The sequence below is a fragment of the Barbus barbus genome (assembly GCF_936440315.1).
Source record: "Barbus barbus genome assembly, chromosome: 1".
Taxonomy (NCBI): domain Eukaryota; kingdom Metazoa; phylum Chordata; class Actinopteri; order Cypriniformes; family Cyprinidae; genus Barbus; species Barbus barbus.
Window position 1 is genome coordinate 34,780,396 of NC_136729.1, and position 10,153 is coordinate 34,790,548.

Below are 10,153 nucleotides of genomic sequence, written 5' to 3' on the forward strand. Positions count from 1 at the left end.
CTGTGATAAACTAAACAAGCACTTCAGCGGTGGAGGAGTTTAATTTGATAGTTGTTTTCAAACACATGCTGTTGCTCTGGCATAATCACAATGACTATATTTCCCATGGGACGCACATGGGGAAAAATCATTTGATTGTATTTATTAACATTAATTTCAATTTATTTGGGTACATTCCTTCCTGTAGGGTCTCAAAAGATTTAAATTTACATTCGATTTTAAACATCCCCGACTAGACAGTGGTCTGCACTAATTATATTAATGGGGCCACAGCTGCACAGTGCAGTCTGGGAGTCAATACAGTCATGGTTCAATACGTAAATGAGGCCTCATGAGCCCATTCATGCACACACAAACACGCACATATTGAGAACCAAATAAGTTAAAGTCACAGAAACTCAATGGTTACTAGGTACCTTACCTCTCTGGAACTTGTGGATGCACATTATCTTTCCTCTTATTTGCTCTGTTGTATTTTCTAAAGAGTGTCTGTTACATGTGTTTTGTATTCATCTGACACAGCTACCATAAACCATCCTCACTGATAATTATAACCTGACAGCATCACCACAGGCTTTGCCAAAGGCATGCTTACACAAAGGTACAAAATGGATCATGTTAGTTAGGCATTGTTGTGAAGTATCATCTGAGTATAGTCATCTTTTAGATTTACTGTCTACTGAGATTACTTTAAAGATTCAAGATTCAAGAGTTTTATTCGTCACATACACAATTATACAGAGTATAACCAGCAGTGAAATGTAGGTCAGGTCCGCTCCAAGGACAGTGCAATTATAAAGTATACAAATATTAAGAGAAGAAAAGTAGAAAAAAATAAAATAAAATAAAAAGAATAAAATAAAAAGATAGATAAAAAATATAAATATAAATGTGCAGGTCAGTATGTTGTTGACTTAAATAGTACTAAGAGGAATGTGCAAAATAATGTGCAAAAAAGTTGTACAGGGTATATAATAGCAGCAATATGAGGTAGAGAAAAATTATGAATAGCTTATTGATATGGTGATATTTACATGGAGTCAAGTGATGTTATGACACAGAGTTAGAGTTTAGGAGCCTGATGGCCTGGGGGAAGAAGCTCCTCCTAAGTCTCTCAGTTTTTGCCATCAGGCTACGGAAGCGCTTACCAGAAGGAAGCAAAGTGAATAGCTGGTTACCAGGGTGATTTGAGTCCTTGATTATTATGATAGTGATAGTGAGGTAAGTTTAAGTTAAGTTAACAACTTTATTAATCCCACAAGGGGCAATTCAAGTAGGGTAGCAGCATCACACAGCAAACACAAGACCTCACATAGAAAATACAAAAAAATAAATAGGAAAAAAAAAACAAAAAACGACATGCTTCATAATTCAATTCTTCTTGGAAAAAAATAAAAATTAACAAGACTTTGAATTACAAAAACGAATCTGGGGAACTTTACTTAATAGCATTTCAGCCATTTCCTGATGACATTTCAACTTCATGAAATAATCTTTGGTTTCCTAATGTACTTGATTCCACATTTTATTCATTTCTAACAGTGTACAATGAGACAAGGAACTTTCTAACAGCAATGCCAAAACATAGATATAACTGGACAGTATGAGGAAATATTCAATTAGCCTGATTAGCTGACAACAGAATATTAGCATATTCAAGTGCACTGGAACCGTACACATTGAGACAAATGCAAGGTGTACATTTGAAGATAATTTTCTCCTGCAGTCAAAGTTCTGTTTATCAGCTTCCATCTTATCAGGATAATGAGAAAATGTATGAATCAGACACGAGGAGAGAGAAGAAAGGCTAAAATGCTACGCTAACTAAATGCTGATCATTTAAAAACTCGTTTGGCTCTAAGCGAAGGCGGACGCTTTTTCTCTCCTCTCCTCCCCTTATCTTCCCTGCTTGCTTCTCGTCTTGTCTATTGTCTAACACTTGAGAGATTCTTTCTGCACTGCTCTACAAACCGAAAAATCATGGATTTGATCAACTGGTCTCTCAATGCAATTGACACCACATTTTCTACAAGAGCCCTGGGTTCAGGGGAGCCCAATTGTCCGGCCGGAACGTTCGCTACTGGCATGGGACGCATGGGAGAGATGGCGGGTCGTGTGTCTGGCGGCTCTTTTCATGGAGGACATTGAAGACATCTACCTATTCGGAACTATGATAACGGGTTTTCTGCTGATTGGATTAGGCTTTGCCCTGGGTTATCAGAGAATTCAGAAGACGGGAACAGCTGTCCAAAGCCTCACAAGGCTGCCCGTCATGATTGAAGCAGTGGGCAGAGCGGTCAGCACTGAGACTGAAACTATCAACCGCAATATGGATTCTATCACGGAGAAGCTCACGGCTTTGCTGAGAAAAATTGATGGATTTGGAGACCAGAATGGACAAAGAGAGTAGCTGTGAAATTGGTATGCAGCTGCTCGCACCAAGACCAAACAATTGCAATCTTATCTTCTTTCGGCTTCCCTAAACAACCAGAACTGCCTCGGACAAGGTCGTGCTGGAAATAACCCCCCGGAAGAGCACTGCAGTGAGACGCTCTTGCTTCCTGACCCCTCCCACAGACACCTGGTGATTGTCGACTCCGTCTGGGTCCCGATCAAGGCCGTTTCCATGGCAATTGCTGTGTCGCTATCACAATCTGCGGACTGAGACAACTTGTTTTGAATACCAGCGTGGCGGATCTCCAGGCCTACAAATACACAAACTCACATACACATACGCACATATATACAGATATGCATTCACCTCCCAAACCCCCATCCAACGCCTTTGCCGCTTTGTACCGCCAGTCTGACAAGCGGGTCTGTGATTAGCGCTGAGAGGCTGCAGGTCCGGATGGCTGCTCGTCTGAGCTGGATTACCCACCCCCCTGTTGCAAGTCCTGTGTCTCTGTATTGATTGTGCTTTTGTTGCTGAGGTGTTTTTCCTGTTCTCACACTGTACTCCCGAAGGAGCATAGTATGGGGATTTTGTTCTCCTCTCCTTCCTCATGTTATGCTGTATTCTTCTTCTCTATTGTATGTCGTTGCCTTGTACCCACATGTGCAATGACAATAAAGTTGAATCTAATCTAATCTAATCATTCAGTTATCTCAATTGGTAGAAACGGCTGTGCTTGCATTACTTGTCAGAACTTTGATAGTGTTGTTTCTTTGAGCTGGATTTGCATCTGACATCTGACAGTGACAATGCGCTTGCCTAATTACTTTGTCTTTTCCATCTTTTTTTCCCATACAGACTCCCTAGATGTAAAAGCATAAATGGGAGTTATGATGTTTCTAAAATCTTTTAGATAGCTGAGCAACATTGCTCTTTTGGGGATGCAAAATGGTCTCATCATAACATGCAAAGAGCTGAATGCCAGCAGCAGGCCTGTCAATATAATCACTTATACATCAATTATCAACAGAAAATACCAATGTTGCCATATGATTAACATATGAAAGGCACTGCATAAAGCCAAATGCACATGTAAGAGCACTTTTCCATCAGCTTACATTAATAAATGGCTTTCTGATTCATGTATGTGTGCATATTTGTGAGTGTGTTAGATCAGACCTAAGGCATCAGACGCACCATTGCCAAAACCCAAGCCGTCACAATGGTTTAACTCAATATAGAGAAAAAAGGGTGAGCAAAGGAGAGAGCGAAAGAGCGGGATCATCGTAACCATCCAACATCATGGCAAAAATAAATGGCTGGGGAAAAAATAAAGGCATAAGAATGGGAAGGAGCGCATAAACAGAGATAATGAGTGGTGCTGTTGGATGTGTATGGCCACAGGTAGTGTCTTCACAGCTCCCACCCTCTGATGCCTGTCAGGGTTATTTTAAGACTGCACAACAGATCACACATACACTGTTATGACAGTTGGGTGCCCTGTTAAATTAGGGATAGCTCCTCTCTTTCTTTCCCATTTCCTTTCCCAGCTCAGTTTAACTAATTTAATGAAGTATAATTAATTTAATTTCAAATTCTTTGGTTTCAAAATATTGACAAGAGACAGGATGTGCATGTTTATGAACTCTTACATGCTCTTAACATTACAATGTTTGTTTTTCAGTCATGACTTTCCATTGTTGTACTGAGCTAATTAAGTTTTTTATCCTCTCTCTATTTTTAGGTTTTCATTATTTATTGTGTTTATCAAGTAATTTTTTCTTGTGGAGACCATTTGCTGGTCACACAATGTGACACACAAATCTGACACACACTCTCTCTCTCACGCTATTCTTTGAAATTACATCAGACTGAGACAGACTGTTGCTGGAGTGTGGCTTGAAAACCCCAATTAAACGATGTTTGTTCTGTTCCTAAACTATGACACATTGTCAAATATTATTTTACAGTTGCTACAGCTTGATTGTTTTTCCTTCTTCTCTGTAGCCTAGTAATTTGGACCACTCGCAGAGTTTTTTTTTTTGTCTAAATAACAAAAAGCCACATCCAATGTTTACAAACCTGATCCAAACCACATCCATATGTGATTTGAAGTCCAATTAAAATCAGACATTTTGAATCAGATTCAGATTTTAAGTAGGTTTTTAATCAAAAATTAGGCCTAATGTGTCCAAACACATATTTATGCTTAATTTTCCTCACATAGGAACTATAGTATGAGACATGTAACGAACACTGTAGTGTAAAATGCCTTTCTCACATATGTTCTCTCATGCATTTAGTGAGTTCCACACTGCGGCGAGTTGTCATGATAGACATGAAACAGCATTTCCAGTTTTCCGTCCTGTCTTTCCATACTGACAGCTACTCACCATTGAGAAAGTCTCTTGGCATCACTGAGTCTTAGTTCTACAGCTGCACTACTAGCAACTGATGCATATACAGTACTGTATAGCAGAAACATATAGAGTATAGTGTATAGAGTACACTGTCTGAACAAATGAATGTGCTTTACCATGAGATAACATGCGCATTACACTGACATATGTAAAAGCATCATCAGGAACTGGTTGTCCTGTCAGATTTCTGTCAAATGCTTTAGAATTCTTTGTGATACAAAACCAAACTAAACCAGACTGTAAAATTATGTAAAAAAAAAATCAATATAATCAATATAAAAATGATGATTCTTATCAATAGAGTATATATTAGAAACGGTGGCCCAGTAGTGCACAACACAATAAAATGTTCACAACACATCAAAATTAGCACAATACAAAAAATATGTAAGCCGCGGAAATAAGCTGCAACACAATGGAAACATGCCACAGCACATCGAAGTTAGCACAACACAATGGAAGCAAGTCACAACACAGCGAAATTAGGGGATTTGGGGATTTTTGTTGGCTGATTAGGACTCTTATTATGATGGGTCCACCTATAAGGAAGGAAGGGTGGCCATTTTGAAAGTGTGGTATGTTTGGTGGGGTGGCATGTTGCATTGCCTTAACTCCAAAGCGATGGTCCAAAATTATCTCTTATAAAAAAGGCTTGGTGTATTAGACTTAGGAGATGTTTTCTTAAGTGCATGCTCTGGTCTGAGATATACAGATTATGACTATAATCTGAGGACCTTTTTCCCCAACTGGAGGATAACCTGTTTTTTGTGGGGCCTTGAACCAGTGGATTATATATATTTTTTGGGGGGACGTTGTATTTTTTCTCTGTCTCATCTGGATTTTCAGTTTGCGGTCCACCCTGAAGGAAAAACAAAGGACTGAGACGACAGACTGATAAGTACTACTATCATTTATATTTCTTTTTCTTTTTCCCTTCCTATGGACTAATGGACTGGTGGGACGCAGCCAACGAGCCTGTTTATGAACTTTCTCGCTTGGGACTATTTTATCTATTTTGACTAGTTTTGGTGGTGTTTGGTGTTACTGTCTCACAAACAAGTAAAAGGGAACAATTTAATCAAGCTCTTCCTGTGATAATAATTCTACCCTTTTGTAAAGAGTTGTAGTTGTTATAGTGTTGTGGTGATTTCTCTGTGTTAAGCATGAGCGACTAGTTCAATGTGTTACACCACGGATCCCGCATGCTACATGTTGTAGGTTAGCCACTCAGTGTGGGGGCAGTCATAGCCTAATGGACTTGTAACCTGAAGGTCATGAGTCTCAGATCCGGCAGGGATTGTAGATGGGGGAGTGAATAACCAACACTATCTCCACCCTCAATACCATGACTGGGGTTAGACCCTTGAGCAAGGCACCAAACCCCCAACTGCTCCTCGGGCGCCGCAGCATTGGCTGCCCACTGCTCCGGGTGTATGTTCACTACTGTGTGTACACTTGGATGGGTTAAATGCAGAGCACAAATTCCGAGTATGGGTTACCATACTTGGCCACACACCACTTCCCCTTTCCCTTTGTGAAGATTTCACTGTGTTGTGCACTACTGGACCTCCATAGTAATGCAATGTTTATCCCATGTTTATTTTGTAGGCTATTGAAAAGAAGAAAAAAAAAAACTGGCCTGGATGTAAAACAGATTGTGATAATATGAGCCTGCACTATAATTTCTACACTGGGTACATTGTTCTCAGTGAACAAGCATTATCTTTATGTTTTTGGCAGGAGCTTAAGGGCGTATTCACACTTGGCGTCTTTTTTGACTAGAAAAAGTTGATGAGTGCTTTTTTAGTAAAATAAAAAGCTGGCAGCATTTTGGTTACAAATAGCAGCCAAGGGCGTCTTTTGTTACTATAAAAACAGCTGCAAGGGTAGCCTAGCGCTGTGTGCTGCAGAAATGTTGACTTTTGAAGTTAACGGGGAGGTTGTCAGTTTACAACGGCGTTTGTGGGAGCGCGACATTATACGGGGAAGGAAACTGTATGGTGCTTCCAACAATTTAGTCCAGCAGCTCCGGTTGGATGATGCACAGTTTCATACAACTCCCTGTGGAGCAACTTTCTTGTTGTTTTTGTTATGGAAACGACTCGCCACTCACTTGTCATTGGTCAGCTGTCAAAAAGGCGCTTGACATAGGTCGTTTTTTTTTTTTTCAGAAAAGTTGAACTTTTTTCAACTTGAAAAGACGCTCTGAGCTGCAGAAATAGACGCCGGCGGTGTTGTTTTAAAAAGCGCTCTGGACTTTTTTTGAAAACACGGTTTACTCCATAGGATTTTAATGTAAAACAGACACCGGCAGCTTAAAAAAAGACACCAAGTGTGAAGATAGCCTTACATATCTATGGTTTATGGGAGTTATGGTGAAAACTATGGTGGTTTCAATCTCCTAAAGAAGCAAAAATGTACCGTAAAAGTATTCCATGTTGTATCTAATAGTCATACTTAAGTAAAAGACATGATACCTTTATGGAAAGTAACTCATGAGAAAAATCTAAGGCTGATTATAGTAATGGAGCAGTGGGTGGCAACAGGGTGCTAGAGTCTGTATTAGGATAAGTAGGAGTTGTAACTCGAAAACCACTCTAACAGATTTCAGTGAATGAATAAGTGTTTTACTACAGTGCCCCAGGGTTAAACAACACAACAAAATAACCAAGCTAACAGAAGTTGAAAACACAACGGAACTGAGTTGCAATAACGATTAAAGATTTTAACAGAGGAAAATACTACATGTATGCACTCACCTCATAAGTGCTCTGGACAAAGCATATTTGATATACGTGTATGTACCCAAATTCTCTATTATGAGCTTTGGAAACACTTTATTTTGATGGTCCCTTTTGAACATTCTGTTGACACTAAGTAATGTTGCAACTACATATCAACTAACTCTCATAAGAGTATCAGTAGACTTTCTGCTTCATATCTACTAACTCCTTATTGTGTTGGTCTCCTAACAGATATTCTACTGACTATAAGTATCTTTGCAAGAGCATGCCAACTTATTCTAACCCTAACCCTACCAGTCAACTAATACACTACTAACACTCTAATGAGAGTTCGTAGAAATGTAGGTGCACATTACTTACATTACATTAGTCAATAGAATGTGTTAAAGGGACCATCAAAATGTGGAACCTGAGCTTTAACCTGTTTTCACAAAGTAACAATTTGGGTTACATTTATATTTGTGAATTTATATTATGCCATAGGATTTTAGCATAGATGAGATTTGATGATTTTATATACACTGAATTAAAGCGAAAGTTCACCCAAATATGAAACTGATAATCATTTACTTACTCTCATGTCATTCCAAACCTTCATTCATTAATTCACAATTTTTATTTTTGGATGAACTGCATCACAGGGACATTAGTGTTGAAGCCCAATTACTATAGGTTTTATCGTAAAAATAAATCTTCTTTTACACATTCTTCAAAACAGCTCTTGGTTAAAATGACTGCTTCCAATTTTGGATTATGGTGATGTAGTTTACAGGTCTGCTTCAAAAACTCTACTTCATCGATGTTATTTACCATGCTGCAATTCGCTTTGCGACTGGAGCTTCATTTAACACTCACCACTGCCACTTGTATTCTTTATTGAACTGGCCTTTTCTTCATTCTCGTAGACAAATTCATTGGTTTCTGTTAATTTATAAAGCTCTTCTGTTCATTTATAAAGCTCTTACACTTCTTAATATGCATAATACAAGTCGTAAGCTGCACTACTCGCTCTAGTAGTTTCACTAATTTCTGCATACCTAAAGTTCGTACCTCCTTTGGTCATTGCTCTTTTCAGTTTTCTGTTGCATATGATTGGAATCACCTGCTGCAGACTTTAAAGCTTTGTTCATTTATTTTGCTCTCTTCCTTCAAAAATTCAATTCAGTCAATAGTACAAGATCATTGAACTTGTTTTTAGTTATTTGTTATTTGTTAGTTATTCGTTATTTTTGTTTTATGTCACTGTTTAAAATTGTGTTATTTGTAACTCTTATGTTTTTATTGTATTGTACCTGCTTTTTATGCTGCCTCTTGGCCAGGTCGTCATTGTAAATGAGAACTGGTTCTCAACGGATTTACAGTACCTGGTGAAATAAAGGTTAATAATAATAAAACTATATTCCCTACTGTTGTGTTCATAAGTAGCATTGCACTTGACTACTATTTTGAAATACTAAGTCATGAGCTGTTGTATCGCGACAGATGTGATGTAATGACGTTGAGCGTGAGTTGAAGAGAACTGAGTAAACATGCTGAGTGTTCGCTACTACTGTCTCGTCTGCTTTACTTCCCAATTGTACGGCTAGATACCACAAATTGGCGACGAGGATTAACATTTTTTTTCTTCCGCTATTTTTGGTCGCAGAGATGGCTGTTGCCAACGTGCCTTTCCCGAGTTTTTTCCTGCCTTGCCCCGGCGAGCCTGCTATGCCATTCTGCACATGGTTGCGGATCTTTGAAAACTACCTACAAGTGATTGACGCAACGGGGGACTCCTGGCCGGACGAAAGACGGAGAGCTGTACTGCTTCACTGCCTCGGCACAGAGGGCCAGCGAATTTTCTACTCATTGCCTAACATAGGTACGACGTATAAGGCCTACTTTGTGCCAAAAGCGAACATAAACGCTGCCAGGCTCCTCACGAGACAGTTATACAATACGTTGCTGCTTTGCGTGAACTTGTTGTTACATGTGAATTCGGTGCCTGTGCTGACGAGATGATTCGCGATCAGTTAGTGGAAAATGTGCTTAGCCCACGAATACGTGAGAGACTTTTACTGGAAACTGACCTCACATTGGACAGAGCTGTCACGATAGCCAGTCAGATTGAATCTGCTTCTGATCAGGCTAAATCCATTTCAAACTCCCGCCAAGTTACCGCCCCCGTACAAGCAGTGCAGCACGTAGTAAAGCGCAGGAGAGGGAAACCATCACATGCGCCTCCTAATTCTGTTCACGGGGGGAAAAGGAAGTCCTGCTTCCGCTGTGGCTCGGAGGCACACTTAGCTGATGCTGCAACCTGCCCTGCTGCAGCTGCAACCTGCAGAAAGTGTAAGAAGACTGGACATTATGCTAAAGTGTGCCGATCCGCTCAGTCAGGCACGCGTGAGGTTCATGAAATTGAATTACCAGAGGTTACTGTTCTGTACACAGAATATCCAGCTCGCCCGCCCAGCATTACAAGTACAGTAACCATATCTACCTCTGCCAATCAAGCCTTGGTGGTGAATTTGGTGGTTGACACCGGGTCCTCTGTATCCATCTTGCCTTATAATACTTATGCGTGCCATTTCAGTAATGTTGCACTGTCACAA

The 10,153-nt window shown here is 39.7% G+C and overlaps 1 pseudogene across 1 annotated transcript in view; it reads left to right on the forward strand.

Annotated features, from left to right (window-relative positions):
- The first annotated feature begins 9,556 nt into the window (after positions 1–9,556).
- The window catches only part of LOC306870258 (pyruvate carboxylase, mitochondrial-like), a 373,186-nt pseudogene continuing 372,589 nt past the window's right edge, over positions 9,557–10,153 (forward strand). Inside the window, exon 1 of the transcript in view lies at positions 9,557–10,022. The product of the transcript in view is annotated as a pyruvate carboxylase, mitochondrial-like (transcript). The remainder of the gene's footprint in view (positions 10,023–10,153) is intronic.